The sequence below is a fragment of the Trachemys scripta genome, chromosome 5, assembly GCF_013100865.1.
Source record: "Trachemys scripta elegans isolate TJP31775 chromosome 5, CAS_Tse_1.0, whole genome shotgun sequence".
NCBI classification, from domain to species: domain Eukaryota; kingdom Metazoa; phylum Chordata; order Testudines; family Emydidae; genus Trachemys; species Trachemys scripta.
In genome coordinates this window covers 135,410,899-135,432,959 of record NC_048302.1, presented here as the reverse complement: position 1 = coordinate 135,432,959, position 22,061 = coordinate 135,410,899, and positions in this window count along the sequence as shown.

Genomic DNA, 22,061 nt, shown 5'->3' with positions numbered 1-22,061 from the left:
TTTTTTTTTTTTTAATCAAAACAAAAACTGAAATGTTAGGGCCTAAAGTAAATTTTGCCTCCTTTGAAATCTCTGGTGGGTTTTACTTCCATTAATCAAATCCTCCCATATTGGCTCACAGTGGAGAAGTTTCTTTCTTTCCCTTTTATTTTTTTTTTTTTAAATAAAGCATCTCAGATCTCTAAGTTGCAACTCATCTCACACCTAAGCGAAATTGTGTTTTGCACAAGCCTTTCAGCTGTTTTCTCAATCTCTCCTCTGTCTCATTCTCAATTCAGTCAGTTGCTATAGGTATGTTTTAATCCCCAGCATGGTAGATTTTAATTAGTCTTTGTACAGATGGCCAATTAACATTCATTACTTTTGCCTTGAGCGATTAATTATGAGTTTGGATAGAAAGGGAGACAGAGACAGAGGAAAGATGGGCAGGTGAATTTAAAAAAAAAGGTTTTTAATCAGAGTTTGGGTTTTCGTTTTTGTACCATAAAAGAGAAGCGAAGGAAAGCATTTACCCTCCTGATTGAATCACTTACAGTCCTGGAGTGAAGGCAATGTGCTTGAACAGAAGACCCGAACCCGCTTACTCTCACTGTTGCTATCATTGGACCCTAAAGCCAATCGCTGGTGCCCCAATTAAATGCTAATTGAGCCTCTTAATCTGGAGCTGGTGAGACCTTAGCTGAAGCTTGGGAGGAGCAAAGGAAGAGTAAAACCGGATGGACAACTGATTCCTGAGGGATTTGGGAACATCCGTTACATCTCCGGAGGTCTAGTTTGAAAGGCACATAACGGAAGGGCTGGCTGTTCCTGGCTGGTACCTACTGAACTAGTGGTATTAAACCACATCCAGAACAGACTGTGAAACTATGTAACCTTTCAGTTCAAATAATAATGATGTTTTGCACCTCCATAGTACTTTCCATCTGAGGATCTCAAAGCACTTTATATATATTAATTGAACTCAACCTAACAAATTTCCTGTGATCTAGGTAGGTATGTTATAGATGGGGGCTGTGAGGGCAGAGAGAGATAAAATAACCTGCCCCTGGTCACCCAGGGAGTCAGTGACAGCTCCAAAAACTGAACCCAGATTTCCTGACTCTTGTGCCTTAATTACAAGATCATGTTCCCTCTGTATGAGGTGTGTTAGGGGGCAAGACTTAGTTTACACCGTTGTGTAGCATCATACTATTTTGCTGCCTCAGGGAATTGTAGAAAATTGATAAGGGAAGCAAAGGGACACAAGGCAAAATATATGGCCAGAAGAATGAAGGATAATAGGGAGGAGTTTTTAAAAGTGTATCAGGAACAAAAACAATCCTGACAAGTATGTTGGTTCATTGCTAAATGGAAATGATAGAATTATCAATAATAAGGCAGAAAAAGCAAAAGTGTTCAATAAATATTTCCTTCTGTATTTGGGGAAGAAAACAGATAATGCAGTCATATCATATGATAACATTATTTCTGTTCCACTAGTATTTCATAAGGATGTTAAACAACAGCTACTAAAATTAGACATTTTTAAATCAGCAGGTTCAGATAACTTGCATCCAAGAGTTTTACAAGAGCTGGCTGAGGACCTCAATGGAATGTTATTGTTGATTTTCAATAAATCTTGGCACACCAGAGAAGTTCCAGAAGACTGGAAGAAAGTTAATGTTGTGGCAATATTTAAAAAGGGAAAACAGGATGACCTGGGTAATTACAGGCCTGTCAGTCTGACATTGATTCCAGGCAAAATAATGGAGTGGCTGATATGGGATTCAATTAATAAAGAATTAAAGGGTGGCAATATAATTTATGCCAATCAACATGGGTTTATGGAAAATAGATCCTGTAAATGTAATGTGATATTTTTTATTGGTTAATAAAGGTAATAGTGTTGATGTACTATACTTAGACTTTGGCAAGGCATTTGACTTCGTACCGCAGGACAATTTGATTAAAAAACTAGAAAGATATAGAATTAATATAATGACCCACATTAAATGGATTAATAGCTGCCTAACCGATAAGTCTCAAAATGTAATCATAAACAGGGAATCGTCATTGAGTGGGTGTATTTCTAGCAGAGTCCTATAAGGATTGGTTCTTGGCCCTAAGCTTTTCAACATTTTTATTAATGACCTGGAAGAAAACATAAAATCGTGACTGATAAAGTTTTCAGGTGGCAAAAAATTGTACAAATGGGAAATGAGAGCAGCTCACTGATACAGAGCGATCGGGATCGCTTGGTAAGTTGGGCACAAGCAAACAATATACTTCTTAATATGGCTACATGTAAATGTATGCACCTAGGACAGGAGTGGGCAAACTTTTTGGCCTGAGGGATGCATCGGGTTTTGTAAATTGTATGGAGGGCCGGTTAGGGGAGGGGATTGTGGCCCGGTCCCCACCCCCTATCTGCCCCGCCACGGGACTCCTGCCCCATCCAACCCCCCCGTTCCCTGACAGCCCTGCTGGGACGCCTGCCCCATCCATACACCCCCGATCCCTGTCCCCTGACCCAGTGGCGTAGCCAGCTTTTAAGAGGAGGGGGAGCAAACCTAAAAAAGGCGCCCCCCCCCTTGCCGCCTCCTCTGGCCACGCCCCCCTTGGCTCCTCCTCTGGCTGCACCGCTGACCGCCCCTCCCCCCCGCTCCTCCGGCCACGCGCCCGCCGCACCCCCATGGCTGCCAGCCACGCTGTGGGCAGCCAGCCTGCACCCCCCCCGCTCCTCCAGCCGTGCTGCAGGGGGCCAGCCTGTGCCCCCCTCACTCCTCCGGCCGCGGCTGCGGGGCCGGGCCACATGCTGTGCCCCCCCTGCGCTCCTCCGGCCAGCGGACGCTTTTGGGAAAAGGGGTGAGGGGAAGCGGCTGCTTCCCCTGCACCCCGCTAGCTACGCTACTGCCCTGACCGTCCCCGGACTCCCGCCGCCTGATCCAACCCCTCCTCTCATTCCTGATGGCCCCCCCGGGACCCCTGTCCCATCCAACCACCCCTTCTCCCTGTCCCCTGACTGTCCCCAGAACCTCTGCCCCTGACTGCCCCCTGCAACCCCATCCAACCCCCCTCCTTCCTGACTGCCCCCCGGGACCCCTGCCTCCATTCAATCCCCTGTCATCGTCCCCCGACCACCCCGACCCCTACCCACCCCCCGGCCCCTGATCACCACCCTGAACTCCCCTGCCCGCTATCCAACCCCCCGTGCTCCCTGCCCCCTTACCGCTCTGCCTAGAGCATCGGTGGCTGGCGGCGCTCCAGCCGCTCCACCCAGCTGGAGCTGGGCCATGCCGCCGCCGTCGCCACCAGCACACAGCACAGAGCACCAGGTCAGGCCGGGATCTGCAGCTGCGCTGCCCCAGGAGCTCACAGCCCCACCACCCAGAGCATTGCGCTGGCGGCGGAGCGAGCGAGCTTAGTCCACGGGGGAGGGGCCGGGGCTAGCCTCCCGGGCCAGGAGCGTGGGGGCCAGGCAGGATGGTCCTGTGGGCCGGATGTGGCCCGCGGGCTGTAGTTTGCCCACCTCTGGCCTAGGAACTAAGAATGGAGGCCATACTTACAGGGTGGGAGCGACTCCATCCTGGGAAGCAGTAACTCTGAAAAAGACTTGGTGGTCGTGGTGTATAATCAGAATATGATCTCCCAGTATGATTCTGTGTCCAAAAAAGCTAATGTGATCCTGGGATGCATAAACAGGGGAATCTCGAGTAGGAGTAGAGAGGTTATTTTACCTCTGTATTTGGCACTGGTGTGACCACTGCTGGAATCCTGCGTCCAGTTCTGGTGCCCACAGTTCAAGAAGGATGATGATAAATTGGAGAGGGGTCAGAGAAGAACTATGAAAATGAGGAAAGGATTAGAAAACCTGCCTTATAGTGATAGACTCAAATAGTTCAATCTATTTAGCTTAACTAAGAGATGTCTGCGGGGTGACTTGATTACAGTCTATAAGTAGCTATGTGGGGAACAAATATTTAATAATGGACTCTTCAATCGAGCAGAGGAAGGTCTAACATAATCCAATGACTGGAAGTTGAAGCTAGACAAATTCTGACTGGAAATAAGGTGTGAGTAATGGACAGTGAGAGTAATGAACCATTGGAACAATGTGCCAAGGGTCGGGATGGATTCTCCATCACTGGCAAGTTTTAAATCAAGACTGGTTGGTTTTCTAAAAGCTCTGCTGTAGGAATTATTGTGGGGCAGGTCTCAGGCCAGTGTTATACAGAGGGTCAGACTAGATGATCACAATGGTCCCTTCTGGCCTTGGAATCTGTGATCTGGTGAGTCTTTCCAAAAGAGCTGATAAACCCACCTGGATTTACCTGGAGACAGATCATTTTTGTCATCTTCTAATTTCCTTGGTTCTACTGTAGGCTGGTTGGAGATGTTGCATATCTTAGGTCAGCCAGCGCACCCCACAGCACCGCTGGTATGGTACCTGTGTTACAACAACCCAGGGCTTTGGTTTCCTGTAGATTCGCATCTGCAAACACACACACAGACGACATGCAAATACACACAACATATATCATACACAATGCACATAAATGTGTGCACTGGCTGGAAGAATCCTAGAAATAAAGGGCTCGATCCCACCGTCTTAAGTGGAAGCTGGCTAAGACCTGAAGTGACAAAATTCTGTTAGAACATATGCTAGCCCATAGTTCTTGGGTATTGTTCCCTACAGTATATTCTCCAACCCCCCTAGTTCCACTGAAGTTTAAGGGACTTAACAACATACTTAAGTGCTGTCCTGAATAGGAATTGACTTAAGAATTCAATCTATTTAGCTGTGGGCTTAAGTGCTTTCCTGAATCAGGGCCTGTTTGCTTTGTCCACTCTGCCTTTAAATGTTTTAAGCTTCCACCGGGTCCCTTGGGAAAGGATTTTGCAATCTAATAGGATGTTTCCCCTAAATTCTCCTTTTTCTCAGTGCATTCTCAACACAACTCCCCTACCACACAGATGCACGCCAACACACCGACACACAATAACACGCCTGACGACCAGGCGCCCTATCATTTCTACATGGGAGAGAAACGTAGCCCTGTCAGCAAGTGGAGGAGGTCGGTAATCTCTCATCGCCTAGTTTTTGTACAAAACCAGGGCTTTATGTGTAGCGTAGTCCACTGCTCGAAAAGCACTTTGGGAAGCTGAAGGCACTAGGCAGCCACAGCTGTCAGGAGCAGCTCTCAAAGGGAGTTGGACGACTAAATCCCTTTTAAGATGTGGCCCTTAGTTAGGGTGATCAGGTGTTCTGATTTTATAGGGACAGTCCCGATATTTGGGGCTTTGCTTTCTATAGGCACCTATTACCCCCCACCCCCTGTTCCGATTTTTCACACTTGCTATCTGGTCACCCTAGCCTTAGTTATCATGAAGAAACAAAACTGAGGTAAAACCGTTAATAAGCAATAATTTGTCTTCTATACCAGCCCAATGATTTACTAATTGATCCTGGAACTTGTACTGAGCCGCAAATAATTGTGTGCTAGTGTTGTGGCTCGTCGGTTTCTTCTGGTTAAGTTCTATTGGTGTAAATCAGGAGGAACACCACTGAGGTCTGTGTAGGTAGATGGGTGTGGAATGGGCCCAAGGAGAAGCACATTTGGACCCCGTCCACAGCTAAGGACATGAAAGGGGTACATTCCTAGCTGTCTAAAGTGCATTTGAAGCTGAGTTACAAATTCATCTGGCTAGCAGTGCCAGCTAAAGGGCCCCATCCTGAGAGCGACCCACGCCAGGGCAGGCGCTGCATTGTGGGCAGTGGGATTACTCACCTGAGTCAGGATGACTTACGTGAGTCAGACTCTGCAGGACGGGGCCCATAATTCCCCCTGCACAATACCCACTTCCAGCTTCGGCACATCACTAATTCGTTCTAATTGATTTTTCACACTCTCGGGAGGGGGATTATGACATCCAATAACAGAGCCCTGATGTTCTGGCTTTCTCCGTCCCTGAAAAGAGCCTGAAATGCTAGACTCCACCCCCCAAGAGCTGGCATACTTTTCTCAGCCCTGGGTAGCCATGGTGAGACAGTTCCCAAACCCTTCCCCTCTGCAGTTTGGATCAGAGACTGGCTCAGCCTAAAACTCCCTTTCACTCAATATATGAATGTTACTAACGGGCCCGCTGCAGCTGTTTTGCTGCCTTTCCCTATCTTTGGAACACTCTCTTTCTGGCTGTCTATTTAGGCAGGCAGACAGAAAATGAAAAGAATAACTCACTGAGGGCCTGATTCTGCTGCCCTCACCCATGCTGCGTCGCATGTCCTCACTCATGGTGATTTCATCCTTTGCAGAATCGGATCCTCAGTTCATGACAAATTATAATTGATGGCCCACTTTTGTCTCCAAAGAGGCATTTAGTCCTTTAGCAGAGAAGATCGAAATTTTTCCGAACGGCCAACAGGGGCCTGTTTCTACTTGGGGAAGTAGGCCCATTGATTTCAAATAGCATAAGGATGGCAGGCTCGGACCCCTGGCAATCTCAGGGCTTGAATCTTGCCTCAACTGTACCAGTTCTATCCTGGTGTAACTGCACTGATCACTGTTACGTTGAAATTTTGAGATGGGGGGAATTAACAAGCTTAAATTTGGGGTCTAAATTTCCTAAAATTGTCACTTTTGTGCAATTTTGCGCCAGATCAACTTGTCTTGAAAACTCTGAGCCAGGCATAAATCTTCATCGTTCCATTGGCTTCAGTGGAGCTGTGCTGACTTAGACGAGTTGGGGATCTGGCCCATCAATTGAAACACTGATCTGTGTGTTGTAAATGAGGGCCAGATTCTGCTCTCAGTTACGCCAGTCTCAACTCAGACAGTTACAGATTTCTGGCAAGCAGACTCTGATGTGGAATATAGATATATCTTCTTACTATATGTTCCATTCTATGCATCCGATGAAGTGGGCTGTAGCCCACGAAAGCTTATGCTCAAATAAATTTGTTAGTCTCTAAGGTGTCACAAGTACTTTTTGCGGATACAGACTAACAAAGCTGCTACTCTGAAACCTGATGTGGAACTGATACATACCAGCAATGGACAGCTAGAAACATTACAGGAAAAGAAAGGACACCCTCAGCCTGAAATCAAGGCCCAGCTCCTCAGCTGGTGTGATCCAGCATACCCACACTGAATACGTGGTATTTCACCGATGTAACCATGTGAGGATCTGAAAGTACAGAAACTCTATAGAAAATATCACCCAATGAATTCCAGGTTCTCTAAGTCTCCTTGCCAAATTTTATGGTTGTACAATCACATTTTCCCATTACCCTTTTTTATTTTCCCCAGTTGCTGTGTGAAGGACCCACACTAACAAAGGAAACTGACAGCCTACCTAAGGCCCGAATCTGGCAATTCCCTCTGTTCAGATAAACCCCTGCAGAGCCACAGTGAAATCAATGAGACTCTACATAGATACAGGAGTGCATCCCTAAAGGACTGATTGCAGGGGCCTGACTGATGATGGTGGGGAAAGCGGCGAAACTGACAACGTGCAAAGTGCTGTCAAAGGCTCAGAGTAAACAAACTCAGATATATTTCCTCTTAAAACACTTCCGGTTCTACTAATCGTAGGGGTAACTTGTAGCAGGAGTCGGCAAGAAAATAGCAGGTGCAACAGTGGGGTTTTTTAATTGATGGTGTCCCTTTAAATTCCATTGAGTTACATTGGACTAGGAGCACTTTGAAACGGGGGACAGGATAGCGATATAGTATTATTCTGCTGAAATCAGCAAGTCCCTTCTGGGGGGAGGGCAAGTGAGGCAATTTGCCCCAGGCCCCGGGCCCCTCAGGGCCCCCCCGAGAATATAGTATTCTATAGTATTGCAACTTTTTTTTTTATGGAAGGGGCCCCCAAAATTGCTTTGCCCCAGGCCCCCTGAATCCTCTGAGCGGCCCTGTTTCTACCAGGGACTGCCAGCTAGGGTTGCTAACAGTCCCTTATTACAAGGGACATCCCTTCTGTTCTCATCCCTGTACAACAAGATTGGGAGTTGCTGAGTGCTGCAAAAAGCAGCAAGAAATTCCCCTGGAGAATGTAGGTGAGTCCTGCTTAGTGTTGTTATTAATAAATAATAATGATAATAATAGCGGGAGCGGGGCGGGGCAACCCGACTGCCAGCAAATATCACTGACAAAACCGGGACAAAAAAGGAAACATACAAGAAAAGAAATTAATGGTTGGACCGAATCCTTCTGCAGGTAAACTTTGGCTTCACACCAGTGGGACATTCCTTTGCATAAGGCCTCTGGTGTCCAGCCCCCTAGGGACTGGCCAAACAGCAAATCTGTTTTGAATAATAGTGTCAATTCTTAATATAAAATGCTGGCACACACCCACCCCAACACACATTCTGGATAAGCGAACTGCAATCCGCTGACATACCCTCCTTTGTAGTTTTGTAAAATATTTATAACAGCAATTGTACCTGTTTGGCTCAGTCCAGAGACCGAAATCTTAGAAGTTCACACCAAATGGTTTGTGTATTGCACATGTACATATCTCTCTGAACTTATTCATGCTGAAAAGCACTTCTTCTTTTTAAGTATTTCCAGATCAGATCTGAGGAGAACACATGCAGTTTCTTTCCGTGTGACATCTCTAAGCTATGGCCTTTCCTCTCCATCCCCACAACTGAAACACTCTCCCAGGCTCTCATCATCTTGCATCTCCATCACTGCAACTCTGTGCATCATCTTGCATCTCCATCACTGCACCATCCATCTCTCTGGCCTTGCCAAATGCTTTCTTGCCCGGCTCAGATCCATTCCGAATGCAGCTGCAAAGCGGGTTTTTCTCGCTTGTTGCACTGACAATCTCACCCCTTTCTTTGCATCCCTTTCCTTAATTCCCCTTTCTCTGTCACCTCAAACATTAGCTACTTGTCTTCACTTTCAAGGCACTTCATGGCCTATTCCCACCCTACCTATCAACTCTCATTCGCTACCGAGCTGTCGATGCTCACGTCTGATCAGCCCACGATACCAGCTCCCATCACTCACTTGTTATATTTTCATATACGCACCTTCATGCTTCCTCAAACACTGCCCCTCACTCTTGGGAGGAGCTCTCCGTAAACATCTGCACCCACTTTCAAAACCCTCCTTAAAACTCTCCTGGGCAGCGATGCCTACAAAAAAATGTGACCGGGGTTAGGCCGCTGCTGTGCAGAGACCAATATTGTCTCATTGTTCCCTTGTACTCCCCCATTAATCGGACTCCATTGGGTCTCGCTTGTCTCATACCTGGACTGTAAGTTCTGTGGGGCAGGGACCATGTTTTTGTTCTGTGTTTGTACAGCGCCTAGCACCTGGGACTCCTTGGTGTCAATACTAATACTCAATAAAAATGATGCTGAATAATACTATAGTTTCCCTTTGAACAGCATGAAATGTCGGTTACATCTCAGAAGGTGCCAAGACATTTACATTTACGGGATGAAATGAGGATGGTTTATTTTCCATCTGATTCTATGTGACTTGTCCAAGGAATAGAACCCATCTCTCCTGACACCCACTCCCCTCCCCTAACATACTGCAGGGCTTGTCCCATAGCTATAAGATGCAAGGCACAGGCGGCCAATCTAGATGATCCCCGGTGGTCCCTTCTGGCCTTAAACTTGATGATTCTCTGACTGAGGCCAGGTCTACACTAGGCCTTGTCTCCACCACAAAATTAAGTCGACCTAAGTTAGGTCGATGTACAATCACTGCAGTAATTACTGAGGTAGTTTGTGTCCATGCTATGCCCCCCTCTGTCAGTGGTGCACGTCCTCACCAGGGACATTTCCACCGACTTAACTGTGTGGGATATTGTGGGACGCTGACACCTAGAGTCCCCACGAACGGGGGCCGATAGGGAGCCAAGCTGTCAGGCAATGTAAGTAATGAGGTGGCTACACAGACACATCATCACCTAACTATGTCAACCTAAGCGCTACACCTCTCGCAGGGGTGGAGTTATTAGGTGGGTGACATGGGCCACTTACATCGGCGAGAGCAATGCTGTATTGTAGATCACGTCCTAGAAAACTAGGTCGGCATAACTACCTGATAACTAATCCACACCCTTGAGCGGCGTAGTTAAGCCAACCTAAGTCCCCATGTAGACAGCACTAGGTTGACAGAAGAGTTCTTCCACCCGTTTAGCTACCACCTGGATTACCTGCGCCAACGTCAACATAGGTAGTGTCTCCACTGCAGCGTTACAGCGGCACAGCTTGACCACTGAATGCACCTTGCAGCCCTTTCAATAATAGCCGGTGTACATGTAAAAATCCAAGTACCTGCCCTATCCCTAGAGGCTGCTAAGAGCAAGGCCTTGTGCATGGAGTGGGGTAGGGTTGCATGGATGTGGTTTCACTAGTGCAAACCCCACCAGTGTAAAAGTGGCTTGTATTGTTGCAGATCAAGTTGCACGGAGACAAGGCATGTTTTATACCAGCGCAGTGCATCTGCACTAGAGGTTTGCACTGGTACAATTCCACCAGTGTAACTGCACCAGTGCACCATCCTGCTGCATGGACAAGGACGGAGTTACTCCACTTCTGCTTGGAACTGACCTCAGTGAAGTGATTTCCACATGGCAGAATATGTCACCCATGATGCTTCTAAAAGTCCCTGCTATATCGTCAACTATAACAGGGTTCAAAAAAGATCTAGATAAATTCATGGAGGACAGGTCCATCAATGGCTGTTAGCCAGGATGGGCAGGGATGGTGTCCCTAGCCTCTGTTTGGCAGAAACTGGGAATGGGCGACGGGATGGTCACTTGATGATTGCCTGTTCTGTTCATTCCCTCTGGGGGGAATGAACCACTGTCGGAAGACAGGAGACTGGGCTAGATGGACCTTTTGGTCTGACCCAGTGTGGCCGTTCTCATGTTCTTATGCTTTAAACCTCCAGCATCGGGCACCCAGGAGACATGAGAAGCTGGAGTTGCTGATTTACTGGCCTATACGCTAAGAAAGAAATGACAACAACGAAGCCAACTTTGGTTGTTGGCTCAGAAGAGAGGAATCAGGAGACCCCGACTCTATATCCACTAACTCACTCCTTGGGCAATTCTAGTCACTCCCTTTACCTAATTTGCCCCATTCGTAAAAGGAGGCGAGTGATATTCACACATCCTTGCAAAGCGCTGTGAGATCTGCGGGTGAATAAATGGGAAGTATTATTATCTGACTGATGCCTGCTTCGAAAGAAGGTGACAACCAAGTCTAATCCCTCGGACTCTCCGCAAAAGGCTTCCTTCATGATCCCAAAATTGTCTTGGAGCCAGAGCATGCCCCCCAGTGTTTGTTTTATGCACAATTCCCATTTGGCACCTTCCTACAGAGCAATGGCAGGGTATGGCCCTCTGTAAGTATATGCCATTAAAATATGCACACTTCCTGAAAGCAATATGGAATGGCTAAATATACTGTGCACAAATCTGTTTACACTAATAATGGCTGGGAGTTTGCCATCCATATGACTGCAAGAAACCATCAATTCAACATAAATTAACTGAAAATTACAAGAGACGGAAACTAACTATTTTTTTCCTTCTCTTCCTCCCGCCCCCTAGCCTGAGAAGGGGGAAGCACAGAGACATTGGCATCTATGCTACTGACAAGGATGGCTCTACTTGGCAAGCTTGCAGAGTTTTCGCCAAACGTTCTATGCCATCTCTTTTGTGCATTTGCAACCAAGATTAGCGTCTTGAGCCTCTGCAGAGGGAAGCTGAGAAACGATCACAGCTGAAGGCCATCAGAGCTTTCTGTTGCCCCTCTTCCCTTGCTCTTTTTCAGAGGTTTGCTGAAAACCAGTCTGCAGATTAATCCCTGACACGGAAACACTGCAAGATTTGAGCCTCCCCCTCCTGAAATCAGTAGCCAAACTTCAGGGACAACAGGACTGGCTCAGAAAATACACCAAGGATGAAGATGCTTTGTTTGCAACTTAGGACCTGATTCAGATCCTCTTACTCCCAGCTGAGTAAGTACCTTGCTCTGAGGGTGGAGGAATGTATCCCTAAGTGATTGATTTGTACCAAAAGGAGTGGTGGAGAAAACAATCAGTTGAGAAGCCTCCTCTGGTTCCTCTCAGAGATTTCACTTTGGGCACTTGAGCTGAAAAGAGGAATAAACACACACAATATTTATCCACGCTCCCAGGAAATCTCAATGGAGACGCGAGGGCCCAAGTCATTGTTTTGGCATGGGCAGATTGCTAACTTGTTTAAATTTAAAAAAAAAATCCCAACTTAAAAAAATTGGCAGCTCCCGACATATTAGTCAAAAAGCTGCAGACTTGGCTCCCAGTCACCTCAGCAACATAATGTTAAATGGCATCAAGACAGTATATCAGCCATTTACATATGTTGCTTATAGACGCCAAACTTATTAACACAATAAAACTGCTGCTAAGATGCCTCCCTGCCTATTTTTCTCATTGAGAATGTCAGTGTTGTAAGCACCTTGCAGTCTCGGATGGAAACACACTTGGTTTGCCTTTCATACGGCAACGGGGAAAATAAATATATGAATCATCGAAGGTCCCACAGACCATTTCCAAATAAATCTTTCCAGGAGGAAGATTCATAGATTCAAAGACCTGAAGGGACCATTATGATCATCTAGTCTGACTTCCAGAGAATTTCACCCAATTTCATCAAGCCCATAACTACAGCATCTCTTATAGAAAACCAGCCAATCTTAAAGACTTCAAGTGACTGAGAACTCAACATGTCTCTACGAGATGGGTTCCGATGGCGAACCACCCTCCCTGTTCAAAATGTGCGTCTTGTTTCTAGAAGAAAACACTTTCCCGAAGACAGGATGTTAAGCAAAGGTGCCACTGAGTAATGATCCTCTGCAACTTACTGTGCCCATTGCTATTAACTAATGAATCCTGGGAAGGAAGTAGCCAGTCACTATTTAGCGTGCCTGTTATACAGAAGAGTTGCTGAGGCATAAAGGGAAGTCAAGTGACGGGCAACAGGTCTCCTCAGGCAGAAGTAAGACTAGAGCAGTTCAGTGCTTTACCCACTGGCCCATCCTTCCTGGAGATAAGACTGACCCATCAGTTCAGTATGAGAAGTCTAAGGGTTGACAATAATAACCACACGCTATTGGTCTCCAAGCAGGACTTTCCATTGATCTCCATCAGGTGGGAAGTTGCATAAAAAACAGTGGTGTGATGTAGCCCATTAACTGCATTTATCACCCCACGGGCGCCACCAGGCTGCGTGGGACACTTTGCCGTTCAGACACACAATCAACGTTTCCAGGGATTAGAAGAAAAGCTCTCTGTGCTTCCCGGCTGTCCTGATAGTCTCCCCTTTGGGGAGGGATAGCTCAGTGGTTTGAGCATTGGCCTGCTAAACCCAGGGTTGTGAGTTCAATCCTGGAGGGGGCCATTTAGGGATCTGGGACAAAAATCTGTCTGGGGATTGGTCCTGCTTTGAGCAGGGGGTTGGACTAGATGACCTCCTGAGGTCCCTTCCAACCCTGGGATTCTACGAGTGGGGAGTCAGACCTCCTCTCCGCACCTTCACCAATGCTTTGCAGGCCCCTTTGGACGGTTCAGGATCTGGGCTCCCCATGCTGACCCGAATCCAGTTAAAGGGAATGTGATTGGTTAGGGTTAAACTCCCACAGGATCCTTCAGCGCTCCTGGCTCAAAGGAACCGCTGGCAGGTTGGTGGAAGATTTTCCTACATTCAGGAAGCATGGAACTGGGCGTTTCTAAGGGCCCGTGCTCACTCAGAGCTCCCACAGGCTGCTGCTGGAGCGAGAGACAGCCCCAGCTTGTAGCCAGGGGGTGACTTGACTGCACAAATTAAGGGTCTGACTTTGCACTGTGCTGATTTATTTGCCAACACCCCATCTAGGGACCCTCTGTACGTATAGGGTGACCAGATGTCTCGATTTTATAGGGACAGTCCCGATTTTGGGGTCTTTTTCTTATATAAGCTCCTATTATCCCCCCACCCCATCCTGATTTTTCACACTTGCTGTCTGGTCACCCTATGTGCGTACTTCCTGTGAAACAAATAAACGCCCGGCCTTGAGGAGCACCCTGAAAGCTCAGTAAAGAAACAGACGTTTCTTCCCTTCTACAAGGTTCTCTCAGCTCAGGGTGGTTGAGGAGGGCCCCTATGGGATGGGGCTATTGAAAAGCCAGGGGCGGGAAATGGAGAAATATCCAGGGGTTCTCATCTTACCTCTGCTTCTGCCCTTAACTTCAATTCAGACCAGGATCCAGTGGGCGCTGACACCTGCTGGGCATAGCATGTCTGATCAGGTACCAAACCCAGGAGATGCTCCTTTTCCACTCGGGCTTCTTAAGAGCTCCGTGGGGAAAGAGTGCGCGAGGGGCATCCCAGACCTGGACAGTCAGCAGAGCCGTTGATGAGCTGACACCATGTGCACGCACTGGTGAGTGGCTGCTACTTGTTGTGACTGTGAGAGGTGCAAGAGCTAGTGTTATTAGTGCATCTTCTTTAAAGGAGCAGCCCCGTGTAGTTTGTCATTAGGTCCGGAATATATTCGACTACCACTGGCCCCGGTCCTGTGTTCTTCTTGCACCCCATCCATGTGCTTAGAAAGAGATTTGATTGCACATCAGTTGCAGAATTAGTTGGGGGGAGGGGACAAGCCAACTTGGGCAGTCTGGGCCCAGAGGTTAAGGTAAGGGGGAGCTAAAAGCAGTGGGGATTTCCCCTTTTTCTGCCTGGCTTGAGGGAGCGGCACCCCACCCCCTTGTCAGGTGCAGTGAGACCTCCCCCTCCTGTTTCACTTTTGAACCACTGCCTGGGTGGGCCCCTACAGACTGCACCCCCCTATAGTCTTGTGAGATGGTCTGGCCCTTCTCGCCAGCCCCCCTCCCTCCAGCAGCAGTCGCTGCGTTTCCGGGTTGTAAGTGAATGTCCTGGCTGTGGGGCTGGAATGATCAGTGCTCCTGACAGGCCTCATTTGAATAGTTGTGTTTCTCCAGCAGCTCGCACCTGAAGCTCTCCAAGCACGCTACAACCACAAGGGACTGAGCCCCCCAGGGCTGCGGGAAATCAGGTCAGTCCTGCCATGCTCATTTTACAGATGGGGAAACTGAGGCAGTGCCGGTGAAAGTGACTTGGCCAAGGTTGCACAACAGGTTAGTGACTGAGCTGGGACTAGACCACCAGCCCTAAGTCCTATTAGATTCCCCCATTAGGGGACACTGCCCATCACTTCCATGGGCACGACATCATGGGGCAATGTAAGAGTCTTGAATTTTATCCCAGGTGTCACACTCCAATGCATGATGTCGCCGCACCCTCATGCACTGACATCACATCAGGACACCAACCCGTAAACGTTCCGGGATTAGGTTTATGGGGAGCCCAAGTCTAACTTCAGGGGAGTCCAGTCCTGCTCCTCCATTCCAACGCTGGGTGTCTAAGAGATCTGCTCTAGCTCAAACAAGAGTTCTGGGCTTCATGCAGGAATCACTAGGTGAGGTTCTCTGGCCGGTGTGATGCAGAAGGTCCGAGTAGATGATCACACTGGTCCCATCAGGCCTTAAAGTCTAGGAATAACTTTACTGGGAGTGGAGGGTGCTCAGAGCTTCAGGCTGTCCCACCATCCTAATGCCTGAGCTGAAGAGAGAAAAATGCCATCCAAACCTTTCCTGTTACTCCCCAGGTAACTTTAGAGGTTTCCGGTTCCTGGGTTGCTATTGAGTCTGAGACCGGGATGAATTTCAGAAGATGGGATGCAGGGAGAGTATTTAGGGGTTATGGGAACTAGATGAGAACCCCAGGATGCCACAGCTGACCAAGCTTTCCCTTTATCGGGGATGGGGATTGTCTCTCTTCTCCCTCACATCTGGATTCTGGGCCTAGAGTCCCCTGGAAGCAGCTTTAACTACCTAACAAATACAAGCTAATCAGGGAACATGGTTTTCCCCTAACTCAGTTGCACACATGGATAAATCTTGTAGCAGAGAGCCTGTGTCAGAACCAGGCTAAAACCTTGGTCAGAGCAGGGCCTGTCTGCCCTACCATCATTAAACACACCTGGGTAACAAGGCTGTAGCCAAAGTACGTCATTGCATGATTTGTTCTTTCCTGTGTGGACAGAAACTGCCATGTAATAGATAAGGCCTTTTGGGGGAACCGCCCACCATTGCAGCTCCGTCAAGAGTAGGAGCCCTAAAGCAGACAGGGTTCTAGACCACACTCTGTCACTGACCCTTGCTGTGCCTCAGTTTCCCCTCCCGCTCCTTGTCTGTTTAAATTGTAAGCACTCAGATAAGGACTGTCTCTTATACCAGCCCAATGGGCCTCTGATTTCAGCTGGGGTCTCCAGGTTCTAATGAAACTCATAAAGTAATGCTCTTTCCCAGAAAAGTCCAGTATAGAGCCAGTCCAAACTGGAGAACCACCAATAAATTATGAGCTAAGGTGGGGGTCACGTGCCATCCGTTTTTAAGCGGAGCTCAGTGATAAGCCCTGTTTTAACACACAGGGGCTGGTTGGCCCTGGGTTCCGTTTCAATGGGGTTATTTGTGTAGTGTAGACAGGGCCTAAAGAATCAGTCAGTTGAAGTGACTTGCCCCAGGAGAAGGGGTCAAATGCTTTTTGCTTCTGTAGCTCCTTTCATGTCAAGTTCCCTTGGTGCGTTATAGGTTCTGTCCTCCACAGCCCCCAGTAGGCAAATCAACTCAGGATTATTATCCCTTCAAACAGATGGGGAAACTGGGGATCAAGGTGTTAGGATTCCTTCCGGGACCTTTTCTACTTGGCTAGAGAACACCTTGTTCTGTTCTGGGAGAACACTTCAGCCAGTTCTCTGGAATCCAAAACCACAGTTCGAATCCAGACTTGTCACTGAGTTTTCTCTACTGGCAGTTCATAAAGCTACATCTGAGCTGATCAACCTACATAATTATAAATCAGATTATATACATATTTGAAAACAGATGCAGATTACAGCCTACATTATATTACACGCTTTATGGTAGGTTTACTAATTACGGGAACCAATCCCTGAATAGAAGATAAGCTGTCCACCCACTACCCGGTGTACTGGTGAGCAAAGCTGCAAACTTACCCCATATTACTCTTCTCCTTGCTACTTCTTTATTTACTAGCCACATATTATTCACAGGGAATTAATGCTTTGTCCACTGTTAACCTTTGTTTCCCTTACTTCTGTTTTCTTTCATTGTTCATGCAAGGCCTATGCTGGGAAGCAAAGTGACTTGTCCAAAGCAGCAATAGGAGAGACAGTAACAGACCGCAGGTTCCCTGACTCTTATTCTGGTGCCTTAAGGACAATGCCATCCCGCTCCGCCTAGTTGCCTGCCTATCTCCGTTCTCGAGCTGGGGAGATATTTGTCTATCCTTAACCCTTTACAAAGGAGAAAGCCAGGGAGATCAGAGAAATAACCTAGCAATTGGCGTTGAGGGTTGGGTGTAGAATGCCTTGTTTTAAATATTTCTGAACTGAGCTGACCAAAATCTAGAAGGATGAGTGAAAAGAGGCACAGAATAGACTGAGTCTATGGGTAACTCCTCACTGGCATTAGGGGGAGGCGTTTTATTGGGTCTGGGTACAGGATTCTGCAATCAGTAACCCAAAGGTGTGCTCAAGTAATAACCTGCGGTTAAATCATGCCCTCCAGCTGACTTTTGAGAGTTCCCAAACTTCATGTAGCCAGGATCAAATCAGCCCTGGTGGGAGAGAGATAAATGATGGAGATAAAATTCCAGCAAAAGCAAGTTAATAACCGCACCAAAATAATAATTAGGCGAGTTTAAAAGGAAATGATGCAGCACTTTGAAGTCTGATCAACTTTTAATGTCCCATCAGGCTCCTAACCCATGGTTGCCCTTTAGTGTCTGAGTCTTGATTTTCCACATTTTGCCCTTTGATGATGGAGGCTGATGTGTTACAGATTAACAGGAGGGCGGGGAGGGGGAGCGCCTCCAGTCCTCGGAAACAGCTACAGGTCTGATCCCAGGAACCACTTTCCTTTCTCGGGGCTTGTCTACACGGGGAACTGCAGAGAGAGGGCAAGGGAGATGGGGAATCACTTTCCTGTAGAGTTAGAAGAGAGATGATAGAGCTAAGGAAGAAAGACGTAGGGAGCGGGTGGGGAAAGACAGAAAAACACCTGCAGTGCACATTGAATGTACTCCCAATCCCAGACCCGGCATTTCTCTCCTGTGCCCATCTCTGCTCCTTCCATTTCGCTTTTGTTGCCTGGCTGGAAAACACAATAATTATTTACCCAAGGCGCACCAAATTCCCGCTGGCGTTCTAACCCCTTCCGCCTTCAGGATATGCCCCCTCCAACCTCTCCGTTACCAATCCGGAGCCCGCCTCATTTCACACCGTCTCCAGAGTTTTGCCGTTGCTGTTAAAATCGAATCAATCCCGAATTGTTTTCACTGGTAACTTTCATTAGTTTTGAAGCCGATCGGTCCTTTTTTTTATTTATTTTTATTTTTATTTTCTCGTCTAACTAGCAGGTTCCCCCAAAGAAACACTCATTTCGCTCAGTCAAGACAGATCAAAACTAGTTCCGACTTCACCCTGGAGAAATGCAACCGGGGAGGAGAAAAGGGGCCCCTTTCTTTCTTTAATAAAAATGGGTCCCGTAGACTTTCTAGCCTGTCTCTGATTTTCTAAAGAGCGGCTCTCTCTGGCAGTAGAAATTCCGCGTGAAATAATGGTCCTTTCATTGGTTACGCCAGAAAAGGTGGCAGATCTGATTCCGAGGCAGGTGACTTGAATAAGAATCCATCGGGAAATCCCAGGCAGAGCAGAGATGATGTTGATGGTTTATTTTATTTGCAGTTGTTTTCCCTCCTCGGTAGCCGGGGAAACTTCCACCACACAGGCAAGCCGCCCTGCGAGGGGTTTATGGATTGATTGGTTTTTAATCGCGCCGGGTAATAACCCCCTGTTTGCAAAAGGAAAGTGAAGTGATTTAGTACTGGGTTTAAACAGCAGCGCCGCTTAAACGGTGTCAAGTCGGCTGCATCAGGGCATTGAGCGAACTGAAGTTGACATAGCCGTGACAGCTCAGGGGTTTTCCCCCCTCCGGAGAAGGTGGCTATCTCGGAATGACAGAAATAATAAACACGATCTGAGCGACTCGCTGTTAGCTTTCGGCGACCCGAATCGTCTCGGGGCACATTGGAGCCAGAACCCACTTCGGATCTTCTGTGCGAAGAAACACTCTGTTAAACAGCGATGTATCCTGCAGAAATGACGCCTTTCCCTCGGTTTTAATGGATAGGGAACAAAATGCAGCCGCTCCTGTTAGCCTGGTTCTTTAATGGTTTTACTAGCCTTTAAAAAAAAATTACCTCCCGGTTTCTGCCATCCGCAAATTGGGATTTCTCTTAAAAAGCCTAAACTTTACCCTGTGTGCAAAGGATCCCGCCTCCCCCCCGGCTCCCACGCGAGATGGTGGCTATGAACTGCTGCAGCGGCAGGAAATTTGTTCCAACTGAAAAGGAGCGGTGTGAACGCTGCAGGAGTGGAACGGCGTCGCCAGGCCGAACTTGATCCTGGTGAAGTCGATTTCAAAATAGAAATTAATCCGAATTATTATGTTAAAAGAGAAAAGCCGGCTGGGCCTGTCTGGCTGGCAGAAACGGAAGATCGATGGTTTAGGAATAAGGACCAAATTATTTGCTCAACAACAAAACGGGTGTTGGGAAGCCCCGTTCAAAAGGCTCTGGAAAACCAGGCAGCTATTAAGAATGACAGGTTTTGACACGTAGGCTGAACCTTCTGGGGGTTACCTCTGTGCACATCAAATACAGACAATCTTTTATTTTTAGATTTTCTTTTTTTACTCACCGAGTGTGTTTGCAAAAACAAAACAAAACAAAACCACCCCGAAATCCCCAAATCCAACACACAGAGCCCTGCCTTCAAAAATGATTTTTAAAGAACTGATTTTTTTTTTACACCGGGAAGAAGAATTCTTTGTTTTTACCTTCCCAGTGGATCACTGTGGATCTGAAACCGCAATTCCCTGATTTCTAAAGTGTCTAATTTTACTCTGCCAAAGTAGAAAAGAATTGTGTTTCCCCATGGAGATTTGTCCCAGTGCTCGGGAGGCTTTGAGCTTGAATAAAATAATCTCCGTTCTTATTTCGATAGCCTGCTCACATCCATCTATCGGTCCCGATGAGTCGTTTCAAATCAATATTGGAAAGATCTGTGGGTTTCTGAGTGTGCGCAGGGCCTGGTCCTACACAGAGGTTTGATTCGAACCAAATCTCGGGCAGAGCAATTTTCACTCCCCTTCGCATTCAGCTCGAAGCCCTTTCTCGGGTCTTAAAATCCAATCGACCCTAGTCTCCCCCACACCTCCAGCCCCCCAAAGGCAGCGGAACAAAAGGCTCCGGTGCTCCCTTCTAGCAATCTAGGGGCCCGATCCCTTTGGTAGCCAGCGGACTCCAGCGTAAAACGCTCTGTGATTTCTTGGGCAGGCGGACAGCGCGTCCATAAATAACCCCCCCCTCGGAATAAAGGAGACAGGTGTTTGCTGGCCGCCCGTGCGCGATTAAACCCGCTCGCACCATGCGGGGACAGTTGCTGGTGTCTCCCCATTACAGCGTCTCGGTCTTTATTTATTTTTCACTCTGTGTTTATTTCTCTTTCTTTGAACCTTCTTCCTGTCCCCAAAGCCAATTCGACCGGCCCGGCCCTACCCCAGCCGCCGCTATTGCGTGTCATCCTTCGCCTCACCTGCAGCCGCATGGATGGGTTTGCCAGGGCAGCGGTTTTGCGCTATTAGTTTGGAGCGGTGTTTTTAGGTGTGTGTTCCCCTCCCAGCCCCACTTCGGCCGAAGATGCCCAGAGCAAAAAGAGGGGGGAAAAACCCTAGGTGACTGGGCAGAGATCTTGTTGGGGAAGGATCTGTGTTCGCGGCTGTGTGGTGCCTCGATCGTCCTTCCTGAGGGCCATAGGGATCTCAGGACAGGAAAGCAAGGAGAATAGAAAGGGAGAGGGGTCTCCTCTCCCCACACTTAGTTCCCCCCTCCTTAAATAGTCTTAATTTCCAGCAGAAGGAAGAGATCGTAGGTTGCCTGCCTGGCGCATTTCAGCTCACTGGAGTGGAAAATAGACTTTACACCCTCATTGTAGCGGACGCTCCGAAGCAGCCCCCTCCTTCACAGGGTTAACAAAACTAAATCAATGTGCGGACACTGGACTTCTCCAACAGGGAGCCAGACCCAAAACCTGGGGTGAACTCTGCGAGAGAAGGGGTGGAGATCTTACAGCACAGGGGGAGCGGGGTAACCACGGCTCGGGGAGTTTGCACCAGCGGCTGGGAATTCACATTGATTTTTTTTTCCACACGCCCCTTTCCCAGTTTTCTCCCTAATTAAAAACATCAGGTGCAAGGGGAGGGGGGCTTGAGTTGGCCGGTGGGGAGATGTCACAAAGCCAGAGCGACCTCATCTTTGAGTTAACGGGGTCAGCAGCTAGCTCAGAAAGTCAAGAATAATCAGCCCGACCACAAAGCATGAGTGTACCCCGAGATCTTACTGTCCCGAGTGTCCTTGGGGGGTGAGAGATTCACATTTTCATCTGAAAAGAACCCGTCAAAAATTGTCCACCTCTGTAAGAAAGTCAGGCATATCTACCCATCTATCTGCACAGCGTGGATCTTCTTCCTAAATGAGCACATTGCAGGACCTCTGTGTGTGTAACACACACACACACATAATGCATGTGTGGAGTGATATGTCAGGGGTTGCTTTTAAACATGGAGCTCAACCCAATCAACAATAATCAATACTACACGTATTTGGAACAGAAGCTCTGAAATAGTCTATTTAAAAGCAAATCAATCAAACAAACAAACAAAAAAGACCCACAAAAAGACACATCACCGCTTCTGAAACCAACATCCTTTCCACACCAGGTCCTTTCTTGCCGGAGAAGAAATAAATCAAATTTACACGGGGAGAAAGCGCCTGGGTTTGCTGTCTGCCGGCTGGGAAGGTGAATCTGAAATCTCTGAAGGAAATCAGGGAGCCCAGAGCTGGCAGGCTGTCGGTGGGTA